Genomic DNA, 6,989 nt, shown 5'->3' with positions numbered 1-6,989 from the left:
CCGGCAGTGCCAGCCTGGGTGGGCAAAGCAGAGCTGGCCCTTCCTGTGCCGGGTCTTGCTGTGCAGCGTTGGGGGGGCAATCATCACCACCACCACCTCCACCACCACCACCACCACCACCACCGTCACCACCACCCGGTGGCAGCGTCACCAGGGCCACCTGGCTGCAGCCCCCCCGTCACCTCCCTCTGCCCCCAGGAGTGGGGCTGGGGGAGCCGGACGGGGAGGCGGGCGGTGGGGACGGTGCAAGAGGGAGCGAAGGAAGGGGCCACCGCACCCAGGGGACCCCACTGCCCGCTGCTGTGGGCCGGGCGGGCTGCTCAGCACCCTTTTACAAAACTTCCCCTCCCGCCCGGCCCCGCTGCTCCCTGCAGCACTGCATCCACCGGGCAGCATCTGCTGGGTCTTCTGGGCACAGCCCCAGCCCCTCTGCTCCTGCCCTGGGGGGTGCCAGGGCTCAGCCACCGTCCCCGCACCTCGCCACGTTCCTGCCTGCTGCTCCACAGCTGCCAAGCACTGCCCTGGGGGGGGCTTTTCGGGTTGGTGGCCCCCCGCACCAGCTTCCCACGGGAACCCCGGGGCGAAGGAAAGCACCGGAGCGCGGGGGCATCTGCGGTCACGGGGCACGTGGGCTGGGACGGGCGGGCAGCAGCTGCCCCTGCCTCGGTGCCCCGGTCAGCACGGCGTCCACCGCTTCGGGGGGGGGAGCACTGTGGGTGGTGGGGGCCCGTGCCCCTCGTTTCCATGGGCAGAAAGGTTTTCCTTCTTCCCTCCTTCAGGTTCCCCGCTGTGCCTTGCTGTGTGTCCCGTCTGCTCCCAGCCCCTCGTTTCCTTCCCTCCTGCCCCTGGTGCCGGGGGGAGCCGCAGCGGGGGAGCCCCGGGGTCGCGGCGTCCCTGCGCCGCGCTGCTCGGTGCTGGGATGCCTGTTTTTGGGGCAGCCCCATGCGTGCCCCCATACGGGGCCACGTGCACGGAGCCGTGCTGCTGCTGGCAGCCCTGCGCCCCTGCACCCCCCCCCCGCCAGGGGAGCAGCACAGCCTCCCCATGCTCTGCAGGGCGGGATCCCAGCCCTGACCCCATGCCGTCCCACAGCCCACGCTCTGTGCATCCACGGGGCCGGGTCCCAGCCGTGCCCAGCCCTGTCCTGCCACGCACACACACAGAAATGCATGCACGCACACGCATGTTGCCCCCCCCCCCCCCCCACGCACACCCACGCACACCCACCCCTGACTTCCCCAGGAAGCCGCGGCCGCGCACGGCGCCTGCGCGCTGCTCGCAGGACCTCTGGTCCCCGGGGCCGCATTGTCCCCAGGTCGGGTGCTGCCAGCTTCCTTCCCGGCCGCTCCCCTTCCCCTGCCCGCCCCGGCTGCCCGGGGCTGGGTCCCTGTCCCCGCTCCCGGGTCACCCGCCGCTGCCACCTCGCAGCGGGCTTTGCCCAAAAAGCCTCAGCCTTTTGCCGTCCCCTTTCCTGCAGCTGCCCTGCCCCGGCAGCACGCGGCTCTTGCAGACGAAGCACTTTCACACCAGCGGGGTGCCAGATGCCCCGGCCCGGGGCTTTCCAGCACCTGCGCCCTCTCACTGAAATGTCCCTGATGATGCCAGCGCGTGTGGCCGAGCTGCTCCGGGAGCCCCGTGCGGGGCAGCAGCTCAGCCGAGGAGGCCACTAAAAATAACCCGACCTCAGCTCCTTCCTGCGGTGTCGTAACGGGGCCTGGAGAGGCCGGCACGGCTCCTGCAGCCAGCACGGGGACATGGCCGTGGGGCTTGGGGGGGCTTCCCAGTGGGTCCTGCCATGGGGCTGGGTGAGGTGTGTCCGCATGGGTCCCCGGTCCCCTGACTTGTCCTCGGTGGGTTCCTGGTGCCACCGGGGCACAGCTGGTGGGGGTATGGAACAGCCAAAATGTCACATATCTGTCCCTGTCTGGGTGGGCCCGATTCACATCGGGCTGCGTGCTTGGGGCACCCCATCCCTGGTCTCCGTGCTGGGTCCCCAGCACCCCTCCCCAGCCCCTCACCCCTTAACGAGTCCCTTCCCTCCGTGGGCACGTGGGGACGAAGGCACTGGAATGGCAGCTGGGGGTCGGGGGCTGCGGTGGGACCTGGGGGGCTGCAGTCACGGGGACCCGCTGTTTCCCTGGGAGGAGAAACGTGGGGTTGGGAACCCAAGGGACCCCTTCCCCCTGCCCCGAGCCGGCTGATCGGCAGCACGGGGGGGTCCGCGTGCCTCCGCCAGCCCCGCGCCGCACACTGATGTTTCAGGTCCTGATAACCGTGAGCGGAGAACATGGACGAGCAAAATGCAAAGCGCTGTAGCAAAGCGGCCGCGGCCGGGAACACGGGCGCTGCGAGGCGTGCACGGTATCCGTAGCCCGCTCCCGGCAGCGCCGGCGCTGCCCGTAATGCGATGCAGGCGAGAGCCGTGTCGGGGACATTGACCTGACAGCAGCCACCCCAGCAAGCTGCTCGGCACGGCTCCCTCTGGGCGGCGACGTGCCCGAGCCCCCTCTCTCCCCCCCGCCCCTCGGGGCACCCCCTCGCTGCCCTGGCACGGGGAACGGGGCACCCTGCGCGTCCCGGCCCTGCCCCTCACGTCCCAGCACCCTGGGAGGATGCCTCAAAAATTCCCCTCCAAGCTGCGTTCTCTTAATTCCCCGAGCAAATGTTCCGATTTCCAAGCCCACGTTTCGTTGCCAACACTTTTGGCAGAAACTGCCTCCTCGCCTCCAGAAATCCGAAAGAATCCCCAGATCGGAGTGTTTCAGTGCAAAGCTGCTGATGTTCACAGAACCCCACGTGCACAGGGAGCTGCTCCTCGCCCACCGGGGCTCTCAGCAGGCACAAGCCCCCTCTGGGGGTCTCACCTGCTCCTGCGCAGCCCCCTTGGGCTGCAGTTTTGGGGCTGACACGGGGCGCTGAGTTTCCTCGGTGCGTTTTGGGCAGCGGTGCTGGCAGGGGGGCCTGGAGTGAGCCTGCTGCGTGCCGAGTGCTGCTCCCCGGGAGCCACGGCTGGGGCAGGGCTCGGAGCAAAGCCCCCCGGCAGCCCCTCGCCGTGTGGGCTCCGTGCCGCGGCCCCGCTCCCCGAGGAAGGAGACTTTTGGTGTCACGTGCGCGGCAGCCTGGGGACGAGGCTGCGGTTCCCTCTTCCCCTTTCCGCCCTCCCCCCTGCCACCCACTCGTCCCCCCCCAGCCCTGTCCCCTGCAGACTGTCCCCTCCGCCCCCTGCGATGCCGCAGCTCCCCGTGAGCGGGGCTCAGCACCCTGCTGCCAGCACCAACGCTTCTGGCCCGGGGAAATCGCGGTTGCGGGTGCCTCGGCAGGGCTGTCCCTTCGGGCTGGGACAGGCTCGGTTTGCAGCGACACCGTCCCTCCCTCTGCCACAGAAGGTGCTGCCAGACCTCAGGGCAAGGGCTGGCGGTCCCCACGCATGGGGAACAAGCTCCTGGTCCTCAGGGCTCTGCCCGGGGCCTGTCCCGGTGTCACCTGGGGCTCCTCCAGCGCTGCCTCCGTGCCGGTGAGCAGCCCGGCAGGGTCCGGTGCTTTTGGGCACCTCCTCAGCCCCACCACAGCCTGGCAGCAGAGCGGTGCCAGCAGGCAAGGACCCCTGTCCCCGTTACCACCCCCGTGTGCACAAACCCCACGTTTTGGCCCTGGTTTTAGGCTGAGCCAGGCTTTGGGTCCGCCCCAGGAGGGGCTGTGTTGGTGACCTGCGCTCCCCGGCCACCCCTCGCCTGGCCCGGTGGCGGCGGGGACGAGTGAGGTGCCGGCAGAGCTCCCGCAGCACAGCGCATGCCACATCACATCGCGTCGGACTTGATTGCTCCTCGTGTCGCAGGAATTATTTAAGTCTTTTTTCTCGTCTGTTTCTGCAGCAGCCCTGTCTGGCGCTCGAGCTAATGAAGCTTCTGGGATCGGTGACTCGCAGCGCCGAAACAGCTTCAGCCCGGCGTCTCCGAAATGTACAAGTTGGATTTGTGCATTCAAAATTGATTTTGCACTTGAAAGCCTGCTTTGCTTCTACATGTGTGCACGTCCAGATCTCCTGGAATCCAAACCCAAACACTTCTGCTCCGACAAGCCCAGCTCCCAGGGCCGGCCGAGCAGCGCGCTGCTTTCAGCGGGCTGCGTGCGCCCCTAACCAGGGGCGCCTGGGGGGGCTGCTCTGCCTGCAGGGGGGCTCCCAGCCCCGCAGCAGCCCCGGTCCTCACCCCCACACACACTGTGCAGGGTCCGTCCTGCCCATCCCCACCTCTGCCCTGGCCCTGGGTCCCTTCGTCCCCAGCTCTGCAGCCCTGTCGCTGTCCCTCCCAGGGCCCCTGCACCCGCCTCTGGCTGGGGGCTGGCATCCCCCCTCCCCAGGACTGCTCAGCAGAGCCTGGCCCAGAGCCTGGGGGCCGCTGAGGGCCCCGAGCCCTCGCACCCACCCTGCTGCCAAGGAAAGCACGTCCCCGTGGGGCCCCCAGTGTCCCTGTGGGGTGCCCAGTGTCCCTGTGGGGTGCCCAGTGCCCCTCTGGCTGCAGGGGGAGGGCAGGGTCCTGGAGCTGCCCCGGCCCCCCCAGAAGGCAGCCCCATGCCCCCAGCAGCCCCGGCCCCCCGCTCTCCCTCCCCCAAGACAAACAGTGCCTGCTGAGTCAGGTGCCAGCACCGTGCCGGCTGTGCCCGTGCTGCAGCCTGTCCCCCGTGGCAGAGCCGGTTGGTGGCTGTGCTCTGAGCCATTTGTTTTTTTGTGCTTTTCTTCCCATTTCTCCCCCCAGGACGTTCAGCGTGACTCCCGGGGGGCTCGCAGTGGGCCTTGAGCCCGTCCTGCCTGCGCTGCCTCCTCTCCCCCTGCTCCCCGAGCACCCAGCAACGGCCCGTGGGCAGACGGGCACAAGGCACATTTTTCGTGGGGAATTTCCCCCCCCCCCCCCCATTCCCACCACTGCCAGCAGGGGCTGCAGCCCCCCCCCGCACGTCACTGCTGCTGATTTATGCTCGCTCTTCCCCGGTGTTTTCCTCTCTCCCTCCCGACACCTCACACCCCAAATTCCTGGGATGCCCCTGGGCAGCCCCTTATCGCTCTGGTATGCCGGCCCGTCCCGCATTCCTCTGGGGAGTAGGAGCGGGCTGCCTCCGGCCGCCCATTTCCAGGCTCCCCCTCACTTTTTGCCTGGGCAGCTTTAGGGAGTGCCCAGCCCGCAGCCCAGCCCTTCCCCGGGGCTGTGCACCCTCCGTCTGCACAGGGTTTGGGGTGCAGCGTCCAGCACCGTGGGAGCCCTGTTCCCCTGCAGCGTGTGAAGCAGGGACGGGGGCTCCCCCATGCCCTGTGCCCACCCTGACCCCCCACGAGCCCACGGCCAGCGGCAGGGGCAAGGAGCTGGTGCTGAGCATGGTGCCCCTTGCCCCAGCCACTTGTCCCCAGCCCTGCACCCCTGGGAGAGCACCCGCCTGGGTGCTGGTCCCCAGGCCACCACCGCTGCTCCTCTGCCCCTGTGCGCGGGGCACGGCTTTGCTGGCACAGTGCAGACTTTCACTCATTGCCTTCATTTGTTTCGGTTTCCCCTGGAGGTTCCCCTTTCCAGACGGACACCACCCTCGGGGAACATGTCTTGGGACCTGGAAAGAGGAACCGGAGGGGCTCCGGCCTGGATGCTGCCCGCTGCCCACATGAAGGCTCGGTGCCGAGCGCTCCCACAGGCAGGCACCCTCTGCGTGCCCAGCACCGCGTGGGGACATCGAGCGCCGCTGCTGGGACACGGCTCAGGGGGAGTCCCTGGGTGCCTGCGGCCCGGGGGGGTCTGAAATGTCCAGAAAGGAGCCATCTCCAGTGGGGCAGGGGGATCGCAGCGCTGGGCAGCTGGGGTGGCCTCGCTCAGCCGTGGGGATGGGTTTAGGATGAGGCTGCGGCGCGGCGAGGGGCGCATCCAGCCCCAGCAGTGCCCGGAGCCGGGCGAGTGGAGCCGTGGTGTGTGGGGGCTGCAGAGCCCCAGCAGAAGTGGTGAGGGAGGGCAGCAGAGGTGCAAGGAGCCCACACAGAGGGGCTGGAGCTGGGGCTGTGTGGGGGCCGGGTGGTCAGGGCTGGCTCCTCACAGAGCTCCTGGCGCTGGCTGGCCCCAGCCCAGGCGCCCCTGGCTGCGTTTGCCCAAGTCAGGGATCACGGCTCAAACCCGGCTGGAAACACACGGTGCCCGATGCAGGGAGGTCCCTGCAGGTCCCTGGGGGCAGCAGCCCCGCTCCCTGCCTGCCTGCCCCCTCGGGAGCCATTTCCCCAGGGCGTTTTGGCAGGGGGCTGTGCAGCTGTGGCGCCGGCTCTGCACCCGCACCGTGCTGAGCCCAGCCTGGCACCGGCACGGGGCCGCTGTGCAGGGTGCTATGGGGTGCTGCGGGGTGCTGCAGGGAGCTGCAGGGAGCTGTGGGGAGCTGTGGGGTGCTGCAGGGTGCTGCGGGCAGCTGTAGGGAGCTGCGGGGAGCTGTAGGGAGCTGTGGGGAGCTCTGGTGTGCGGCACGGTGAACGCAGAACCCAGGGCTCGGTGGGCAGCTCGGTGGGCAGCTTACAGTTCTCACGTTCCCAGCCCTTTTGCACAAAATCAAGCCTCGACTTTGAGTCCTCAAGCCCCAGTTTCACCCGGTGCACAGAGCGCCCGTGTTCCCTTAGTTCCAGGCACCTGCAGCAGAGGCCGGACCTGGGCCCTGTCCCGGAGCAGCCCAGGACCAGCGCGGTCCCTGCGTGCTGCAGCACCGGCACAGGCAGTGAACGGCCACGCTGGTTTCTTTGGGACACTGCCTGTGCGGGGCCCCAGGTTGGCTCTGGGGGTGGCTGGCCCCCAAAAGCTGGCACAGGGAGCCCAGGGTTGTAGGGAGGCTGCACCTGCCCCAGGGGCTCTTCGTCAGGCTCGCCCCACTGCGGGGTCAGCAGCACAGAGCAGGGGCACCCAGCGGGGCCCTTAAACTGGAGCCCATCGGGGCAGTGCCCAGTGGGTTGGTGCCTCCTGTGCCCTAATTTGGGCTGG

Source organism: Anser brachyrhynchus (genome assembly GCF_964034855.1).
Source record: "Anser brachyrhynchus genome assembly, chromosome: 4".
NCBI lineage: Eukaryota > Metazoa > Chordata > Aves > Anseriformes > Anatidae > Anser > Anser brachyrhynchus.
This window is presented reverse-complemented; position numbering follows the sequence as displayed.